Source organism: Hetaerina americana, unplaced genomic scaffold, assembly GCF_022747635.1.
Source record: "Hetaerina americana unplaced genomic scaffold, ioHetAmer1.1.p SCAF_9, whole genome shotgun sequence".
In the NCBI taxonomy this organism is placed as follows: domain Eukaryota; kingdom Metazoa; phylum Arthropoda; class Insecta; order Odonata; family Calopterygidae; genus Hetaerina; species Hetaerina americana.
In genome coordinates, this window is record NW_027287538.1 from 40,693,433 (window position 1) to 40,716,698 (window position 23,266).

Sequence of the window (23,266 nt, forward strand, 5' to 3'; positions counted from 1 at the left end):
AATAGAAGTTAATTGCGAGAAGATAGTAATTGAAGACAGCACAAAGACCTATATAGAGATACAGATTGAGTAGTGAACGATAAGATGTTATAGCAAACAGGTACCATTACAAGAAAATCCTTGGATTGATGGATCATAATCTGTGCGCTTCAGTTAGCAGTTTTTGATTCATTTTTTTCCGAATGCAGTGAAATTCAAATATTATAAAAAAATGTTATTCAAAATTCCTTTTCCTTAAATGTCACGGTTCTGGAAAAAAATATTTTTAACACTTCTTTATTTTCTCTCTCCAATACTGTAGTTTTATCCTCTCAGTTACTTCCACCTTTTTCGCGAGATCTCTTCTCTATTATTTATTCCATTGATTCAAGTTATCATCATATATTATATTATTGTTATTCCGAAGTGGTTCTAGCTCTAAGGGTTATGGTAAAAGTTAATCTGTATTTTTAAATGTTTGCACAGAGTATATCAGATAAGAGGAAATTATTTAAATAGAATACTTATCTCTTTACGTCAGTAGAAAACAGCTCAATATAAAATAAAATCACTTGTCAATAAATGTACGTTTTAGCAGTACATTTATCAATGAAGTATTTTAACCACAATAAACTAAGACATTTGAACATTTTTCTTATCCCGAAATAAAAATGCATTAAATCAACATTTTATCCAAAGATTTTTCGGCAAAGATTCGAAATGCGATAAAATATTACGTTTTTTTCGCTATCTTAATAGTGACTCAGTTGTAATTGATCTAATAGCATTAATGATACATATAGCTTTAGCAGGTGTAAAATAAAAAATAACATTTTTTCTCCTAACTACTAATGCAATGTTTACAAGGATTACACCTTGAAATTTAAACGTCCTCCCTCTTTGGCAACACCGATCGACTAATTTCTCATTAAAAATTTCAAAATTATTAACATTGTTATTGGCTCAACAGAAGCTAAAGAAAGAAATGTAATCAAATATGACCGGAGTCAGTTTTTAGCTCCCTTCTATTAATGGACTGGTCCTTTGAGCGGAGTAATCTTCTGATAACCCTTTGAAACGGTAGCCTGACAAATATTTGTGTTGATGAAAGATCAAAGGAAATTAATGACAGTTAATTTGTAACTACGAAAAACCCTGCTACGTAGCATGTGGAATTCCAAAAAGAAAAAGAACGCATAATGTTGCCGCACGCCATAAATTTTAAGAACATTGTAATCAATAGATTATTTAATTTTTTCTAAGCCATATAATTAAGCTGATAATTGCCATGCACTCTGGCGTGCTTTGCATGAGATATTGTTGCTTTGATCTTTCATGGAGTGTTTATTTTAGTGCTTAGTTATGCCTATTTTTTTGCTCTAATTACATTTTTACACTCTCAAATAATCGTAGAAATTGCGATACTCCACCGGAAAAGGTTATGAAGAAACTTAAGAACTCCTAAAATTTCCATTTGTGCTCTTACTACTTATGCTTATGCACTTCCAATTCAATTGTAAGAAAAGAATATAAATAAGGGAAATAATGAAATCCAGGTAAAAGACGCAGATAATTAAAGATGAACACACAGGATTAAATTAATGCAACTGCTGTTGAGGTACGAAGAATACCTTTCTCTATCAATTTAATTTATCCTATAGTTCCAATTGTTAGTATTCATTCAGAAACCTTGCAGTGATGATAGCTATCAGAAGGGAAACTACATCATTTAGCTGAGTGACAGTCAAAGTAAAATCGAATACCCGCTACACCGTGACCGTAGAATGAATGGTTGTATTCAAAAGAAATGACCAACAGTGCTGATACATTTATCCCACGGGGAAACGAGACGATCAATTCCAGTTTTTTTTTAAAAGAAGGAAATCCATCTGCGATCTACGCTGACGGATCCAAAACCGCACCCACTTTTCCACTTCCTCGTCCGGGTAGCATCGTCTTGCAGTGGTGTGCTCCATTCTCGGGATCTCCTATGCCACTCGTGTACACTCGTCAGGGATATGCAGTGTTCACCATACACAGCAGGCATTCGACGATGAGGTTTGCGTACTCCAGCACCCACAGCCACTAGAAAACGAATTACAATTCCTTGCTCTATTTTCCATGCCTCCATTTCTACAGCAAGATGATCACACTAGACCAGAAGTCCCACAAACAAGGGCATATCCCAACAACTGCGTTCACTGGTGAGTTGCCACTATGTAGTTCTTCTACCACAGTGATAGCAGTACCGAGACGTAGCATCAGTGTTGCGCAGACTCTGTGTTATAGTAGGTGTTCGGTTTTAATTTGACTGTCCCTAATAAATACAATATAACACGGTCTTTTTCTCATTTTAGTTATAAGCATTATGTAGAAATTTATTCTATGTCCTGAAAATTACGTTTAGACTCTTTTCCACTGAGAATCGAAACAATGTACAAATTCCATTCTAATTAACATTCTGAGAGCAAATTTAGTTGTAATGCAAGATATCTGGTAGACCAATTCTAACCCACTGGAATACGCCAGCCTATTCATCAGTTAACCTATATAATAAAAAGAAAAGTAACAAAATACAGTATTCTATCTAAATGAGTTTGCTTTAGCAAAAACAAATTAACCTTATGTACTGTACTCACTTGCTAAATTATATATTAACACAACTGATAATTAATGTGTTTTTGTGCATTTTTGTGGCAAAAATTGGCATGATTCAATTATATTTCCTTGTTAGAAGGAATAATAATAAAAAACTGAATTTAAGAATATATTTTGTGGTCAAGATGTCCAATAACGCTGTAATAAAGTTAACTATTTTTAATAAACTCAATTATTCGTGAAATAAAATTTGAGATCATTAAATTCTGTGAGCAAGTTGCTCGGTAAATATCATGAGTTTGCTATGATTATTATTTGATGAAAACAAAATAAGTATTCAGAAAAAATATGCACATAGAGCATAGAAAACGGAAACCTTCCTTCATGCTTCGGTGGGTATATAGAATGGCGTTCATACATGCAGCGTAAATAAAACTTTGCAAAATCCGAGTTTACCCTTTCATTAGCTCTTCATAATGAGCTCTATTAATGGTTTATCTTGCTCTGAACTTTTGAATACGAAATACTCCACGAGTGCAAATTTTGCAAGAAAAAACCTGATAAAAGTCGTGCATATGTGAACGGACAATATTTTATATCCGCAAATAGCTAATGTAAATTTACGGTTTACAGTTTTTCACTTTTGCAAAGCAACTAACTTAACATAAGTTAAACCAACTTTACTTACCGATCTACAAGTAAAATAGTGCCATAAAACAACTTAACTTAGCTACAGATTCGTCTTGTTCAATAATATTTCATTTGGATACATTACGAACAAGTCAACCACAGATGGCGTGTATCGACGAGCTTCAGCCAAGACTTAAATAAAAATATGGTGAACTCACGTCTAAATGATTGATCTTTGGCCTTATTACAAGCAAAAAGGAATCTAATTGTTTCGGATATAGTGATCTCAAGACAATATAACTTTCAATCAATCTAAAATCCAAGAGAAATTAATTACTTCATTAGCCATTCGATGTCCCCTTGTAAATAGAGTCAAAATAGAGCAAAGAGTTAAAGAGCAAATTCATGCAAAGCTGTTTTTGAGTTACCTGTTTGTCAATGTCTTAAGTTATGCAAAATTTGATTAAATATTCAAGTATTCACTTTGTTTTCCTCCGCCTGGTTTGCATTACTCAGATATTTTCAACTATATTTTCGTCAGTCAAAGCACTCATGCCTATTATTCCAGCACAACAGACTCTTCGCTTCAATTCAAAGTTTCAAGTTATATCATGCTCTAATGAATAACACTCTACAAAGAGTGGAATTTCAAATAAATATCCAAATAGATACTTTGCTGAAAGTGCGAAATATAACCCTGGGACTCAAGCTTCAAGGGTATTTATCTTGATGGAATGATGTAAACACAAGTAAAATTCAGATAAATTCAAGAAAGGGAATTATTTTTACCGTAATAAAGGTTAAAAAGTATATCTATATATTAAAAGCATTAACAAAGTAGATGTAGCAGTTTTCCGTTGAAGATTGTAATAGACACAGTTATACCCCGATACTATATTTATTATAGGTATGGGACTTTTATCAATTTAGAAGCAACGTCATCGAGTCTCACCAAACCATCTTTATGAGGATTCATCACTCTGTTCCATTATGAAAATCATTCATTTCACAAATAATTAATTATTTCCCATCTTTTTAAGATGAGCAAAAAGTAAAAGAGTCATAAATTATGTAATTGTCTCATTATCTCTAGCGCATATTTACAATGTGCTGATTATTCTTTCTAATAACGAAATAGTATCCCGATGAGTAAGGTTTGCCGTATTGTAAATCTTTCAAATCGATAGCACTCAACATTTAATAATTTGTTGTATGAGTATAGGTTTTTACAAGAACAGTATGTCATTGAATTTTATTTAAAACATATTCAAATGCCTTTTTGTATTTCAGCTCGTTTTGTCGCTTAAGGTAATTGTTCTTCCACTTTATCGTATTTTAAGAACAAAAAAATATATTCACATAACAAGAATAACTATAAAGTAAAATACATAAACATGCCGAATTGTATACATACTGTTTCGTCATCTTTATGACACTAAATGATTCTAGAGATGGACGATACTTAAATGGAGGCGAAAAGGTCGGTCCGTTTTATGTTAAAGCATATCAACCTTATCCGCGTACCATGTGTTAGCGTGAACCGATTATACGAGAGCAATCTGAAAAGTTTCCGACCTCAGAAAATTCCCGAAAAAATGTCTTGTGTCTTTGTTAGGTCGGAAAACTTTCAGACTACCCTCGTGAACACTTTGCTTATGTTACAGTTACGAGTACAGAGTCGAATTACGCATAGTATTGATAAATATAGCTTAATGCAGTAAAATAACCGCAATAAGTGTGATTTTATATTTGAAAAATAATCGTATTCGATAGTTTTATCGCCAAGTTCGTGAACTGGACGCTTCAAAGCTTGTGACGATGGGAATATAAAGCAAATGAAATCGAGTCGATTGCTCTCACTATCTCTCATTTCGGAAGTATCTAGATTTTTTAGCTCCTTCTAAACAAAACAGTAACCGAATAAATCACCGGAACGGTTATAACCCGCTGCAACGGATGATGTGTTTAAAAGCCATGTTTATTTTCCACTCCATTTACCCTTAGGATGATAAAACTGATCCAAACCGACAAATCGAATCAGATCAGTTGCGAGGGTCCGCTGATCACTTTTTTTTGCACAGACGTCGCGATTTTCATCCTATGCTCCAGCCGTACGGAAAACCCTTGCCTGGGGATCTCCATGACCGCTATACGCGGAATTATGGGTAACGGTCAACTCCATATGGCGCGCGATGAGCGATTAACATGGAACTCAAAATTAGGGAAACTTGCCAAATATCTATCAAGATCGCTTTGAGCCAGTGCATATATTCACAATATATTTAACAAAATATCATATAGAGTAACCGTCAATAAGCAATACTCCATGTATGTCTATACACTGAAGTGAAACGTAAACAAGTCTATACTTTATGTGGCATTAAATTTAATTACAAAACATGTACACAGAGATCAAGGGATAATATTTTACTTGAAAAGCCAGCACCTTCCAATATGCGGACATGCCATATTCCGCCGCATGTAAGCAAATATTGATAAATATGAATTTTCAGCCATATACAATCCAAGGTAAATTTGCTTCGAGCGTAGGGAACAATATCCAAATAGTTCTTTTCATCAAATGTTTTATTGCTTCGAACAACATTAATATGACAGCAAATTCGCTTATTCGTCTTGGTTGAATGCACAAGAGTTTACATAGGGAAGGAAAGATTTATTTTTTAAGCCTTTACCAAACTGAGTCTTGATCAAATAATTTCACTTCATTATATGGTAAATTCCACCGCACAAATTTTTGGCTTCTAAATTGGCAAATTATTTTCTTCTACTAGGATTTTTTGTCAGCAAAATATCATGACGGTAATATTTAATAATGCTATATTTCTAACAATTCTTCGCAGATCATATGATAAATTACGTAGGCACAATAAACCATAATATTATCTAATGAAAATTAGAAAGAACTTTTTCGGTTTCAACATTAAATGATACAGTCGACTAATTGCTGCATGAGTTGCAATGTTAGACTGCTGGCTAATGTCAAAGTGTGTCACATATCAAGGGAAGAATGAAATACTATATGCTAACCTATGAACTTGCGAAATCCACGCCTGAATCATCTAATCGCCGAATCCCACCAAAACCTCGCTTTAGTACAGTTGATGACGGCATGGAAATTTTGCACTCGTCAAAACGATAAGAGAAGACAAATTTACGCGCATTACCTGTCACCAATACATATCTCCTTTCCCTCTCCATCTCTCTTCTCTCTTCATTTCTCCTCTCTCTCTCTAATCTTTCGCCATTCTAAATTTTATACAAGTGGTCGAGGGAAAGAAGAAAGCTTGGGAAAGAAACAAGGATGACGAGAGGAATGAAGAGAGAAGGAGACGAAAGAAAATCTGCTAATGATGGGTGAATCAGTAACGTGTTGTACCGTGCAGTCGGGGGAAATGTGAAGTCTGAGGCATATTTGGCGGGAGCAGGGATGAGTTAGGAACCCGGCAGCGGGGATGTACGCGTAGCAGGAGTGGGACCGAGGAAACCACTGAAGAAGGGGAGGTAGCGTGTTGGACGGCGCAAGATCGTGAAACAAGATTTCAATTTTTCCCAATTTTGGCGTCGAGAGAGCGGAAAATAATGTAAACCCGGGTAAAAATAGTAAAGTGGGGGAAGGGGAAGGAAGAATAAAGAGGAGAGGAGTAGCAGGAAGAAAAATAAAGAGTCCTCCGAATGAGAAGTCATCCTGGAGCGCGGGAGGAATAGGCTGCGATAAAAGTGGGACCATGGGAACAATTATTTCTCGAGGAGAGACCAAGAAATGAAGAAAGGGTCGCCAAAGAGCTCCCTGCCCAACCCCCTCCTCCCTCTTTGTCCGTCACCTGTGAAAGAGGGGAAAGCGAGATAGAGATGTAGTGCCCTTTAGTTTTTACTGAGTTACGAGAGAAGTAGAAAGAAAGGGGCGCAAAAGGGAAAGGGAGGAATTTTCCGAGTCTCGAGAAGATAGATGTAGTGTGTGTATGTAAGAGCTTGGTCGGAGGCGAAATTTGAAATGGAAATGCAGATGCTGTATTTCCAGTCTTTCCCCATCTCCGTCTTCAAGATACTCCGCTAATGTATGAGTTAACGCGACACCGCCGCGGCGCGCTCCCTGCCTCAATAACTTCAGAGGAACCACTCCCCATCCCAATCTTTAATCAAAAGAGTACGTGCGATTCTTCTCCGCTTCATTCTGAGGATTCCGAGGATTCATTATTCACGCCCGGTTGAGAAACGACTCTGAGTATCTGCTCTTCATTTTTTTCTTTTTATTCTGCTCGCAAAAAAAACTGATGGAAACACGGAGCAGGTATTCACCTTACATCATTCACTCCCAACGCGATTTTTGAGGATCAATTATGTTGTGTGAGGATTCTCTGTCCCATTTTTTCCCAACAGCAATTATCGCTCATATTCGACTCACGGCTGCAATTTATGCAGGTATGGAAATCAAGGATGAGGAATTGCAAGGACAATTTTTAGAGAAGATAACACTACGATACTTATTATCATGAGCTTCCCAAAAAATGGACGAAGGATGCTCTCCACAGCATTGCATTTAAAGAGTTTTTACCGTCACAAACAGATTCTCATTTTTATTTTTTTAATGAAATAATTTGTGATTAAAGCTTTTATTTAATCTAAGTTGGGTGAAAGAATCCATGCTACTTATGACGGCAATTATGTCCTAGAAATGTATGTTCATTCAAGCAATCATTACTGAACTATAATTTAGACACGCAATCCGCTACTAATCAAATTATTTTGTTATATATATATTGTAAAGGATTGATTCACATAATTTTTGACTCCTCTTCTCCCAATTTTTGCTGACTATCTAACTTTTAAATTTTTTTTCGTTAAAATTTAAATTGAAGCTCACTTCCATTACCATTCCAAAATTATTAAGTTGCATTTATTAAAAATATTGCGCAGTAATTAATCAAGATCTATTGAACCGTAAAATTACGGAATGATGCAAAAAATAACAATTTCAAACAGTAATAATTCATTTATTGGCATGGTAAGGTGACTAAATTAGATTCCTAGGTTATAAGAATATTGAAGTTAGTTTTTGTTACTAGTTTTTAAAAGGTGAAACACTATTTGCAACATCTGAGCACTGAAACACTAAATTACTTAGTAAGTGGTCGATTATTTTAAATATCATTATAAGTTTGACTTTGCGACTTGGTATCTGGTCATTTAGTGATGGTATTTGCAATAAAATTGAGTTCAAATAACTGTACTATCTTTGAAGTTATATGAAATACCATTAAAATGCTAAAAATAGTCTCTATTAGTTATTGACCAAGAATAATTATATTTATGATAGATCAAAGAAATATTAATTATGAATATTCTCATTAAACCTCTAAATATGTCAACTTTATTCTTAACAAATAGTTAAATAATATCGAAGAAACAAACAAATGATGCAGGTGAAGGCAGCTATTGTCACAAGGAATTTTTATCAAAGAGAAGGCAATTTTTAGCCAATTCCCGGACATAACACATTTCCATAAATTAACAAAGGTATGTTAATCAAGGGTACAAAATGACTGGATCCCCTTGGGTCTCTCCAAGTTATTATGAAATTACAAACGTGGAGTGCATCCGATATTAAGTGATGTGGTAAAACTAATATTCTGCTATATGATTTTGTGAACACACTTGGAGGGGCCCTTAAGCTAACGAACTAGAAGTTCAGAGAGAAATAAAACAGAGCGTTCATGGTCGCATGTAATTTTCCAAACACAAATCCTGCTTAAGTTAGAGAAAACCCACTGTTTAATAGAAAGGAAGAAAACTTTAGTTCGGGGATAAACTGGAGATTTAGAAGATCTAAAAAAAGGCCACGAGCCCATTTCAAAATAAATACCTTTTTTAACTATTCCCCGGTTTTTATTAATTACCACTCTTTATCGTTGCATCCGAATTCAAGCACCCTCGCGTTCTCATCCCCTCAAAATTGACTGTAAAAAAAACCTTGCATTGCTCACGCAATTAGTCTCAAAATGATTATCCTATTACCAACCCTAACTTTCCGATATAAAGGTATGCTGGGCTTGGCTAATTTAAGGGTGGATTTGGAAATGGTGATATGCATTGAACTGTTAAACTCTGCTTAGTTGCCAACGATAAGCATTAATTAAGCAGTCATTCGTAAAAACGTATTTCTGAGCGCAACACAGAACCAACGTCAGATACTATTAAATGAGAAATATTTTATAACAACAACAATGATGGGTTTCTTAAGTGGTTAATATGACATTAAAATATAAATTGTGATGTATACATTTGAAATGATATGCACTTTAGACGTGTTTGATTAGAAGGTTTGACGATGTTCTTCGTTAGTAATTGTGGATTGGACTTATAATGCGTCAGTCAGGAGTGGAGTAGGATGAATGCACATAGGTCAGCAAAAATGAAGACACACGAAGAAGTAATTAATATCCAGGGTAACAGAGAAAGCCATCTGGGGGAATCCAATTGGGTGAGGAGAAATTAATAAAGGAAGTATCGGGAGTTAGTAAATATTCTGAGCAGTGAATGCAATGACATATTGGAGCACGGTGAATAAGTCGGGAAATTGGCGGAGAGGCAATAGGCATTGTGTAGCAAATAAATTCGATTCGTACGCATTATGAGTTAAAGAAGGAAGTGGTGAATAGTAAAATATGACTGTGTTCCGATTAAATGCCAATCAAATGCAACGCGTTTAACGTACTTTCATTCCAGAGGTATATTTTAATAGTTTTTTAAATATATCAAAGGTATATTTTGTTAATTTTATTTCATCAAAAAAGTCGTTTCTCCGAAAGACACCAACTGGGAAAATTATTCACTTCTTCCGCGATCGAGCTGGGCGAAGGCCTTTGAAAACCAGCTTAAAATCAACCGGATATAATCTAATTTATAAGTTATTGATAAAATGCCATTTCAGATAACCATGTCAACTAAACTGATATCTTTTAATTCTCCATCCACATTAATTACACTTTGATTTCTCTTATGTCTCCATCCATTGATTATGGCAGTCATTCACTTCGTTGTGTATAATATACCGAGCTCCCCATCCCCATCTCGATAAACTGTTTTTGAACATGGCTCTTCCGGTAGTAAAGCCAAAATGTAAAATGTCTTTTGCTGAAAATTACATTTTTATTTTTTTTTTCATTCAATTAAACTAACTAAAATAAATGAGGAGAGATTGCATTCTGCAAGGTATTCACAATTATTCTGCACCGATAATAAACCCTTTTTTAATAGCTTGCTTAGAGATCTTTAATTAAATCAAGACGAACTACATTAAAAAAATCATCACACTTAAATCTGTATTCTCATTTAAAAACTCTCTAAAGAAAGTCAGCCATTAATTTGAGGAAAAAATATTAGTCATGGACTCGTCAGAGCTTCTCTCTTATATATCGAATTCAAGGAACTGCGAGTGGAAAATCAAAACATTCTTCAAACCTTACAACAGCACTTTGATAGTATTCGGTTACGATTATGTAATTTGAATTGAAATCGACAGATTTCAGCGCTTGGTTATGAAATTTGAAATGCTAGAAAATTTTATCCTTATGAAGGTCCTGAAATTATTACCCACCAGAGAAAAAACAATGAAACAAAATAAAATATAAAAAGGCAAGAGAAATAAAAACGCACAGCCTACTTTGACGGGGGTAAATTTTTATGTCTTTTAGTTCACAACGATTTTTTTAGGAAGCCGTAAGATGAGGCCTGGACCATGTGGCGCTTATTAATTAGTTACCCTTTCCTCTTAGTTAGAAGGAGCGAGGAGAAGGGAGGATAATCAGAAAGCAGAATTGGGAAAGGGTCATGCTTACTGTAAACTTTTCCAGGAGCCTTTTCTGCCGGCGGCAAACCAAGGAATATCGAAATTTGTGCGTTTGTTTTTGTAGAAATCGTTCGGGAATGATGTGTTGATGTTAATATAATGCTCAATTAGGTAAACTTTAATGATCTCCAATCTCCAACCCATCTAGAGTTAATTAAGTAAAATTTTCGTGGATATTTTGTCAAAAAATATTCATCTCTCTCCTTCATCAACCAATCCTCCCCCACTTTCTGCTTTGTATTCCTTCCATTATCCACAGAAATGCTCGCACTGACGTGAGGAAGTTGTGAAGCCGGTTGAATAGTCAGCTAAAAACTTAATCCAATCGTATTTAGATAATTTAATCCGATTTTACATTTCTCGGGGATGAGGTATGTATGAAATAAACCTAATTTCACCGTTAAAATGAAGTATGAAGAGTAAAGGAAAAATGGAAGTTGAAAAAACTGTCCAAAACTTACTTGTAATGGAATTTATTATTTTGGGTAGTAAGTTAGCTCGAGGAGATAAGAAATTCCCTATTTCCAGTTATCTGGGAAGAGAACTCCCTTCCCACAAGACTTAACGCTGAATTATAATGCTTTTACAATTGAGTTTAATCTTGATTTTTGCACGAGGTAATATTTAAGATTAGACTCAGATGATCGCCAATCCACTCAAATGTCATTAGATAGACTTCATAGCATGGCGTGAGACCTTATACATCATAATATACTTGTGAGCTACAGCACTATCACAGCAATCCCTAACGTCACTGAAAAGAAAGATTAAATGCATAAGGTACTTCTATACTAGGTTTAATTAAGATTTGTGACGATTATTTCAACTGCATCTTCACTTACCATGAGAATTCCACCAGGCACTATATAGGAAATACAGACGGCACGGAAAAGCTTTATAAATGACGGTCGAATGGCGAGTGGATATTTTATATCAATACACAGACTTTATCTACAACATAAGAGAAGTTATCAAAGTTTATTTTCCACCCCGTTGGCAAAGTCCATTCAATTGTCTAGGGCCAAGGAAATTTGGCACCACTCGTAAAAATTCTTAGCCCCCTATATTATTTATCTATATTTTAAGGAGACAACATGGGTATCCTGGGCAGGTTAAGCAGTACCCGGAGGGATTATATCCTACTGTCATTTTTCGCTAATATTTTCTTTTGATTGAGAGGGTTTGGATGGGGGAAGGGATAGACAATTAAACCCAGGTAAACTTTACTGCCTCAGCAAAGACCATTAAAATCTTCTTCAATAGAATGGAATATTCTAACTACGTATGGCATTTTGTTTAGCAGTACACACCGGGTAGACTGGGAGAAATTTTGAAACTAAGGTAAAAGAATAAAAGGTATGCTTCTTTCAATACAAATTATTTCATAAAGCACAACCACAATAGTTATTTTGCATAAAAAATTTTACATTAGAAATAGAGGAACCGCGAATGCACATTCTTCACTTTCCAAACATTCTCTACTCCATTACAGCCTTTAAAATCCTTATTCCAGTCAAAATGCTTTAAATCCAATTGTTCTTTCTCCTTACTATTTATCCCAGCAAATACCTCTCCTCCTTACCATACCAAGTACTTTATCATTTGTTTCCCTTTTTGTCCACTTTACCTTCTCCAAAAATCTTGAAACCAATGTTAAAAGCATCCAATCTACGCCTATCATCCTGCTCCAATGACCATGCTTCTGCCCCGTATACACCTACGCTCCATGTTAAAGGTTTAATGACTCTTATGATAATATCCTTACTCAACGTCCCTGTCATCAATGTTCCCTTCCTTGTGATAGCTTCTTTGCTTAACACAATTCTTCGTCTTATTTCCCTACTACTTTATCCAGTTTTGATCCCTAAAACATCCGAGACACGTTCTCTGTTCCACTCGCTCTAGTTTTTGCCCTCCTATTCTAAGGTTTAACTTAGCCTTTTTCTGGGAAACCGCATGAACTTTGTTTTATGTATATAAATTCTCATCCCATATCTATCACACTGAATTTCCAATACTTGTTCAGCAATAATTGCAACGCCTTAGATATGGGATTGATCATCTGCGAACCAAATTGATTTTGTGAACTCCCTGCCGACTTTCATTTCTATCTCCATTTCCTCCCAAGCACCTTAAATCATTTCCTCTGCATATAAATTGAACAAAACAGGTGATACTGGACAGCTCTACCTTACTAACGCTTCCTAACGCTGCCCATCCGAACTCTCCATTTCCCACTCGCACTTGAGCTATCTGAGACATGTACAGGTTGCAGATTAGCCTCCTATCCTCCAATTTATTCATTATTTTTCCCAATTAATTTGTTCAAACGCCCCTCCAAGATCCACGAAACTGAATTATACCTCCTGATTGTGTTCTCCTTTAGATTGGTCATCTCATTACCGCGAAGTGTCACGCGTGCCTCTCCTCTTCCTGAACCCAAACTGATAATCCCCTAAGTTATATTTTGCCCTATGCTCTACCCTTTTTTGATGATCCTGAGGACCACCTTAGCTTCTTATGATATCCAACTTACTCTCCTGTAGTCCTCGCATGAAGTAGCCTTTGCCTTTTTCGAAAATGGAACATATAAGGTCTCTGACTTCATTAACAATTTCTTCTCTGATTTCCTCTGCAGACTTTCCAAATCCTTGCGCTACGTGTTCCAACACGTTTCTTTTACTCTCTTTGTAACTCGTCTCAATTAACTATTGAATTACTTGTACTTCCTTATACCTAAGTATCTATTTAAATTGTACCATGCTGTTTTCTCATCCATCTTTTAAATCGCATTATCCGAAATCTATGGTTTCATTGTAATTTTCCTATTAAAGCCTCTATATTTTTTTTCACCTTGAATACATATACTGTATACATTTATATATGTATATATATATATATATATATATATATATATATATATATATATATATATATATATATATATATACGGCACAATAGAACACAAATAAAATAGTAACACTTAAAAGGACACTCACATTGTAGATTGTTGGAGCTTTCGGCCTTCCCAGAGGCCTATTTTCAAGTAAGACTTCAGTCTTATAAAATTTATTATATCATTTTCCAAGCCTAAACAAGGTATTACTTAAAACTGAACAATGAGTCTCATTAAGAAATGCTAGATGAAAAGGATAAAAAATATTCTAAATTAAATTGCAATAATCAGCATTAATGAAAGAGTTCAAAATAATTGGAAGGCACTCAAATAAATTATGCACTTAAAACATATTAATTTAGTTTGCGTAAAATTATACAAAATACGAAAAATATTGTTTATTTTCATTCTAGTCAAAACATTGTGCTACTCCAATTTATGCAGACAATTAGATCAGAGTCCCATAGATAACGGGAAACTTCGAAACCTGGTGCCAATTGATAACATTGAGTATCTAATTTCAGCTGAAATGAGTCTTTAGGAAAACAAAATCGAATCAAAGTAAAAGTAGAAAAGGCCAAGGAGAGGGGAATTTCGATGGATGTTTCGTACCTTGGGACACAATTGATTTGAAAATAAAGAGGTTAAAATAAGACACTGAATGAGTGAGATTAATTTATGAGAAATGCTTTTTGTAAACCAAGGAAAAGATAATGAAAGGCGGAAGAGTTCTCCGGCTCCTCTGTAGTAATAAAAGCCTCATTTTTCTACTTAATTGAAATCCGAATATCCTTTTCTAATGGGCGGAATGTATTCCCTTTTCATTATCCAGGATAATGAGGACACGTAGAGCAAGGATATTTTGTTTCGTATAGTACTATTCAACCATTTGTTGATAGGTAATGGTAAACGAAATAACGAAAAATAGGCGAAGAAATTACAGCACACTCGTTAAGCTATGAAGAGCTAGTCCCGACCCCTAATTCAATGCAATTTTAAAGATGGATGTATTCCAATAAAAATGCTGCGTACCTTTTGGAAGGTGATTACACCAACAGCTCAGTGCTCTACTTGCTAGACTGAAACGCCTCAAGTTATTGCGTAAAGATAGCATTTGGGTAGCATTATATATTTTGCCCCTTTGCATTTCTATTAGTCCTTAAACTTACTCGTTTTCCAGTTCATTTGGTTATTTCAAGGAAAATTACAAAGTTAAACAAAGGTTTGCGAATATATGTGAACCCCTAACGGGTAGGAAGCAGGAAGCCAATTAAGCCATTAACCATTTTGCCCTCTTACCACCAACTCTTTTTCCAAAGGACGTCATTTCCTCAACCACATATTCATCAAAAAAGTTGCATAAACAAAATAAATAATGGAATCTGACATTTATGAGATAATCTAAATTCCACGGGGGAGATATGGATAATGTGATAACCAACAGAAGCGTGGGGGAGACAAACGGGGAAAAAAAACTTATTTTCTTTCTATCAAGAGCGGAAGTTATCACACCAAACACTCAAAAGCACACATTTTTTGACGAGCTTACATAAAGGTCCTTGAATAGTCAACGTTGGCTGAAAGCTGTTTTCTTCAACATTAAATAAATTTTGTAACCTTTTCATATATTTCAAATTGCTAACACTTCATTTCCCTGAAGGAAAATTGTGTTTATACCATCCACTATGGCAGGTAAATTAATCATCTAGCAAGAGTCTTCCGCAAAAACCGAAATCTCTCCCTAAAATATCTTGAAACGGAAGTCTTGTTGAGGTGGCCCACTACACTCTTCGGGAAGTCGTCTACAGTGTGAGCGATTACAAACTTAGCACCAAACAGCGAGTAGTACTCCCAAAAACCTCGATAAATAGCTATCAACGAAAAACTGAGCCTAAACTGGAAAATTAAATTGATCCCTAGAAAAATGATCCGCATTGTCCTCTGCATTGCCCGAGAGACCGCGAAGCACGGTATGGCAAGCAACGGGAATTTTTGACAGCGCGGGGGGCTAACTTTAAAAATTCCGCTGCGGCGAGTGAAACCAAAAGGAAAGAAGGAAATGAGGTCGGTAAGAAAAGAATGGAAGGGAAGAGAAGCACGTGGAGAAATAGAACTGAGGAGGGAGTGGGGAGATGTGCATGATGGGAGGGTTTGCGAGGCATTGTGGAAAGGATTGCGAGGAGGGAGAGAGATGGGTGGAAAAACGAACGGCGGTAAAAGGTAAGGGCGAGGCGAGATTGTTGGATAAGGCAGAAAATTGGTGCGGGGTTTAGAGTTGGGGCCGGGAGGATAGGAAACGGTAATTCGATGGAGAGGTTAGAAGAAATGAGGGGGCTTAGAAAGCGTGGCGCCTGGGTAGAAGCATAGAAAATGCGTTTCGCTCTGAGTGAAAGTGAAAGAACCATCCTCTCACCCTCTACCATAACCATTTCTGTATATCCTCTCCTGAAGGTACGCAAAAGAAATAACTTTAGAACACAGGTTTATAGGCTTCAAACACAAACTATCAAGATACGTGCTTTGAAACACATTTTTCCAAAAGAACGGTCTTAAAAATACATACCCATGGTTAAGTTGATTAAATTTAATTTATCCTGATCTGATACTTGGCTGAAGAAATAACGGGCACTGGAGATTAATTCCATTTCCATCCCTTAAGATAAAAGTTAAGCAGTCTCAAAATTATCGCAGTAGTCATAATGTTGTATTTCTGCCTATACCGTTTTAAATAGACGAAGATCATCTCTAATATACTATAATAAATAGCGTGATGCGATACTTTAATATGTTTCACCGAATGCTTATGTATCTAATAATGTAGAGAGAACTTAAGTTAAAATTTAGGTGGCCGACAATATGTGTCGGAGAAGGGTACAAAGGAAAAGGAAAACAAAACAAGAGATAAATTATAAATTACAGATTCAGGTATGATGTGGTAGAACTGTTTCATAATAACAGAGATGAAGACTATTCCAATGTCATTAAGTTAAAAACTGTCTTCATTTATGTTATTAAGGTGAAAATTACTTACAGAATCTACCAATAGCATTGAAAAAAAATAAAACTTTTATTGTAGAGGTATGAGAAACATAAAATATATTGATTAAGACGGTAACGCATATATTTGACACTCTCGATTATATTCGCAGGTCGTTATTTAAATTCCAACCAATATCAATTACTGGAGAAGACAGTATTAAAATTCTGAATACTTGAAAGCAATATCGTCATTCTTTACCTATGACAACGGCACATAGTGAGAGAGTGACTATGAAGAGAAAGGGTTTGGGTTTTGACTGGCGCCTTGTGTACTGTCTTTTTAACTAGGAGGACCAGGTTCAAATAAAGGCAGCGATTATAATTTTTCAAGGTTAAAAGAATCCTTACTGCATCCTATGGTGCAATTATATGTTGGATGATAGTTTAAATATTTGTATTAATGTAAAATGAAAGGATTTTTGCATGAACGTCACTGTAGGTATAGGTTTGCATGGCTGTACCGATTTTGCATGCGAATTTGTTCCATTTTACAGGCGGTGACCTAACACCCCCCGCCCTACGCCCTTGAGGCAGTGGGCGGGGAATTATGTAAATATAGGTCGGAAATTATCATGACTTGACTAATTTACATAATGACCCACCTGAGTATAATTACTAACGAATTTTCGAACGCACGTAAAAAAATATTCATTCATTTTTAATTCGGCGAGGCTAAGATAACGTCATTTGTGTTGAGCAAAAAAAAAGTAAAAGAATGAAGAACTTAAAGGATTTAGAGGCTTCTTCTCTCCTAAGTTCCGGGAGAATATATGAGCACAACCACCTGCTCGGCACTTTAAAAGAGGGAGTTTTCGTTGAAGCTAGTACACCAATACCAATTTCTTTTCCTTGCAGCAGACAGGCAAAGATCACTCAACCTTAGAAAGAGCGATAAAAATAGCTGGCGGATCAGCACGTCCACTAGCATCACTAGCTGGAAGGGAGGATGTTAGGGTAGAATAGCGTGAGTGAATGGATAGGGGAAGGTTGGGGTGGGTGGTGGCGACGGACGTCATGGGGGAGAAGGATAGGAACAGAAGGGAAAGGTGTCGAACCGAACTGCCGCGCGAATTGGCGAGGGCCCCCGTCTCAACAGCAGCCGTAAAAAAAGGACAAAGATACCTTTGGTGAGCTGGAAGAAAGAGATAAAAACAAATAAAAAATAAGTCACGAAATTCGCGAGAAGGGAGGCGAGATCAAGAAGGAAATGGGCCGAGGAGACGGCGGCGGAGCTTGGAGAGCTTCGTTACGGACGTATAATGACAGGGGAGGTGAGGTAGGGGAACCCTCGAAAGTCTTAAAAGGTGTAAGCGCGGAAGAAAATGTCTTTTGGCTGGGAATGAGTGAGCGAAGGGCATGGCGTAAGCAAAGGAATGAAATAGGAATGGAATTTGAAACGTAATATCCAAAGTAAAATAAAAAAGAGAACATACCGTATGAGGGAAGGGCCGGAGGGCCGTACAAGGCATATTGGTAAATGAAAAATATTGGTGAAATAATGATTTTTTTTCAAAAATGTTGACGAGGAAAACGAAACGAACAAAATCGGCAAAAATACAAGATCTACATATCTAAATACAATCTCTTATGCCACTCTTTCTCGGTCTCCTAACTCGTATAACTTGTACATTTCTTAGCCAAATCAGAAAAATGCCTATAGGTGAAATGAAGAAGGAAAGTAAGTTAATTACGGACCAGAGGGTTAATTAGGGTCAGAGAAGAATAGGTAGCGGTAGGAGATTTACGTTAAAACCAACAAAAATTAAATAACAGAAAAGAGATTGGAGGTTTATATATATATATATATATATATATATATATATATATATATATATATATATATATATATATATACACATTCAAACACGAAATCCCGCCAAACGGCGAATAAATACTCATATATACAGAAACAGATATAAGGAAAAGGGATAGGAACACATATAAAGGACGAACACAATAGAGGTGGGGAAGGCGGAATCGACGGATCACAAGAGTAGACATATTAGACCCACGGATCTCAGGGTAAATTGACTATCCTCGATAGCTCAAGTGGTTAAGAGCATCCGCCCGGCAAGTGGAAAGATCCGGTGTTCGAGTCCCGGTTGAGGAAATATTTTTACTCTTGTGATCCGTCGATTCCGCCTTCTCCACCTCTATTGTGTTCGTCCTTTATATGTGTTCCTATCCCTTTTCCTTATATCTGTTTCTGTATATATGAGTATATATATATATATATATATATATATATGTATATATAATGTAACTTACAGGGCTGTAAGCAATTATAGATCGTACGTGACTGGTTGTATGTTTGGTTTGAGCCCCCAATTCCTGGATAGGGTTTATTCTCCGTACATCACCATGCTAATAAAACAAGATAAAATTTTTTGCGAATTACTTTTGAATGTAGTTACGAGGGTCATCCGGAAAGTAGTACCCGTTCGTGCCGCATGAAGTGCTGACGACGCGAGTAGCCGCTGGACGAGGTCAGATAGCTTCAGTGGCTTGTCTGCCTTCTCTGAGCCAAGTTGCGTGACGCTAGCATTGCCTGTGTTGTTTCTGTGATTGTTTACAATGTTTAAAAAAATTGAGAACGCCGCCAGTTGTGAAGTGAGGGCAGTGATTAAATTCCTCAATGCAAGAAACGTTCGCCCATGTGATATTCATCGCCAATTAAAGGAGGTGTATGGAGACAATGTAATGGACGAGTCGTCTGTTCGGCGGTGGTGTCGCAACTTCAACATGGGGAGGGGGAACACACACGACGATGAGCGTTCGGGGAGACCGTCTGTCATTACAGACCAACTGGTGAGCTCAGTTGACGAATTCGTGAGGAACGATCGGCGCGTCACAATTGATGACATCTGTGAGCATTTTCCCAATGTTTCTCGAACAATTGTTCATGAAATTGTTAAACACCATCTGCATTATGCAAAAATTTGTGCAAGATGGGTCCCTCGCGTATCTCAATGAGCTGGCGGCGAAGGACTATGCAGCAGGAATACAGAAACTTGTCACACGTTATGACAAATGCCTTAATTTGCTTGGAGATTATGTTGAGAAGTAGTTTAAAGTATCCTCTTTCAAATAAAATTTTTTATGTTTGTTAATATTTACTTTTGTGTCTTTATTTCACGAACGGGTACTACTTTCCGGATGACCCTCGTATTTATAATAGCGGGTTCCCTGAAGTGACACAAAATTCTCCAAAAATCTCAATGCATGGCCTCAGTATGCATTTATCCTTGAGAACGATTGAAGTTTTAAATTGTTATCACCATCCGAGTTACATTTATTTTAGCAATTAGGTATATGAATAAAAATTGCCACTTCATTTTTGTTGAATGCGGTGATGAAAACCCGCTTCGGTTCTTCATTGATGCTTATAATAATTGCAGAAATTTGACTGATGCACCGAATATTTCCGTTCATATCAGCCTTACATTAACTTAATTGACCTACCCCACACTCACTCGGTTACTATTAAATTCTTAATAAGGCTACGATCTATTTTCATAGCCGACATGAAAGCCGGAGCTTATAGAGTGATTAAGCATGTTGATAAGCATTTCCGATACGTCAGATCAACCTACATGCTTTTCACGGATCATGGGAGTAGCACCACACAAATTACCTTTTGCATCCGTGACTCCAGTGAAACATATTTTGAACCTTAGGCTGGTATGGCCATGATCTTTGTCAATAATGATCTTTTAACTCAGCCGAGTAAGCCTACGTTAATCGCAACAAACCACACAAGGATGATCAGGTGCATTTTTCTTATTAAATTAATTGATATTGGTTCGCTTTGTCGTCTGTTTATCAATATTCGTTTTGGTTTGAAATGAAAACTCAATAACGAGGAAAATAAATCACAAAGCGTCAGATATTGCCGCATATAGTATAGATATACCATGTATAGTGATACAGATTAAATAATTTTGCCATAGCTGTAGGTATATAAAACACAGATCTGCTTTATGCCAGTTCAGGAACAATGATTTGACAAAATAGTTATATCATTAGAACAGAGATGACCTGGGTCTCTTGCTGGCTTTTACACACCTAACATCCACGCTACGTTTAGGCGAAGGTATGTACAAAATTTCTAAGACTGTTTCGGTCTACGAGAAATATTTCCTCTGGGACACAATTAGGAGCTGTTGAACATATTAAAGCTTAGATCGTCCATTTCGGTAGTCTAGGATATTCATGTGTCAATATAAAAATATTTATACGGGAGTATCAGCAGCCAAACCTGTGCCGTTCTCATCTTTTGTCCAGCTCCAGTTATATTAAAGCCTACCTCAAACTGCAAAAATGGTGTGCCATTATTATTTGTCCAGGGATATATCCGTTGCCCCTTTATGGCATTGAAGAAAAGTGTCCCTATGCAATCAGTCTTGATTGGCACATTGGACTCGATAAAGGGAGGCAGTAAGTAGGCGGATGTAAAGAAGTATTTTGTTGTAATGCCGAATGTAAGGTTGTGTTTTGTTAGGAGAGCCAAAGTAATGTACCGCGGTACCGTCTTATAGCCCGTGTTTATCCCAAGCCTACCTTAAACGGTAGAACACTAATAATATTAATAATAATAGAAATTAATTATCACTCTAATACTCCGATGAAGGGTCAAAAGTTTCTCCCTTCTTCTCTTACAATGTTTTAACTGAATTTTTATTTTATGACGCCGATGGAGTGTCAATATTGCTAACTTCCTCAAAAGTAGCTTTATTCTTTCCAAACAAAGCATAGCAGAAAAAGATTTTTTAATATTTTACCTGATTGTAATGTCATTCAGAAAAAATTAGATAAATAACCTTTCGTTCAAACCTTCTAATCCTCCTAGAGGCTACTTACGTACAATTTGTGCAGGTGTCTTTTCTTAACTACTTTCATATTCTAAATTCAATGGTAGATATATTAAAGATTTATTACTTTTCGTCAAAAGCGATCGGATAGCTAACGTTTTCAACAATTTACGAAACTTTAATTTGTCGTACACATTTTACTTTCCCTGATTAAATTAAATTGTAATCTTTATCCTAACTAGTCTTTCACGCATTGCCCAGTGCAATACGGAGAATAGTTTTTTTTTCTTGAGACCCAAAGGTTGAGATAACCCATGCCTAAAGAAAGCATTACTTACGCTTCCTATTTTTCATAAAACACGCACAGATCACTTTCCATCATTCGCTCAGAGTATTGCTTAATAAATATACTCATACTTTACTCTTTTTTTATAATATGGCTATGATAGTCCTATCTATTGCTAAATTACAAGCTTCTTCAGTGAAGATAAAGTAAACAAAATTATTTCATTATTATTGATTTTTCTTAAAACCCCCTGTTTCTGTCGGATAATACACACTTAAGACATCACGATTATATAGTACGTCGATCAAATACAATTTTTTGTAGAATTCGATGTTCATTTTTGTATATTTCCTAACACGTTCTTTTCCTTAACTTTGACCCTCAATTCAAATACTTTTTTGATAAACTTCCTCTTTATCATCTTTAGTTTTAGCGTAATTTTCAATGCTCAAAATTTCCAAGCCTCCATTTTACAAACTTCATCTTTTCTATAAACTTAAGCTCCTTAAGCTATAACATTAAGGAAACTTAATTTCAGCGCCTGCATTATTTTCCCGTGGTAATTATTTTCCTCGCTTAAACTCTCCTAACTTTCCTGATGGTGGAAATTACAGAAAAATCATTGGAGATGGAAGCTGAGTGAGTTGTCGATCCAATAATTACGTGATTATTGAATGACGATATATAAAACTGCTTGATGCCTACCAATTGATTTATTGAATGGTTTACTAGGAATACGCTATAAATATGCTCCGAGTGATAAAGTGTTCACATGAGCCAATACTTTGATGGAACGAGAGAAACAAAAAACGAAGGTCAAGAATAATTAAACAGAAGCACTACAATAAGGACCCAGCCTGAAACTCGAACTCCCGTATCACTGCACCCTGCAATCAAGGAGAGAAAGTCATCAGACAGGGGGTTTTAGAGGCCGAGTGGTGGAGGCTGAAGTATCGAGGGGGTAGGCAATCAGAAACACAGTGGCGAAAAAGAGGAAAGGGAATCAAGCCGTCGTGATGAGAATTAAATTTTACGGTATTCCTTCAGTTTCCAAAAAGAAATGGCAATGAAGGAGGTGAGAAGGAAAGAGATTGAAATAGGAGATGAAAACAGGATATAAAGAATAAGGAGTAACAGATATTCACTTCCTCCTCCTCTGT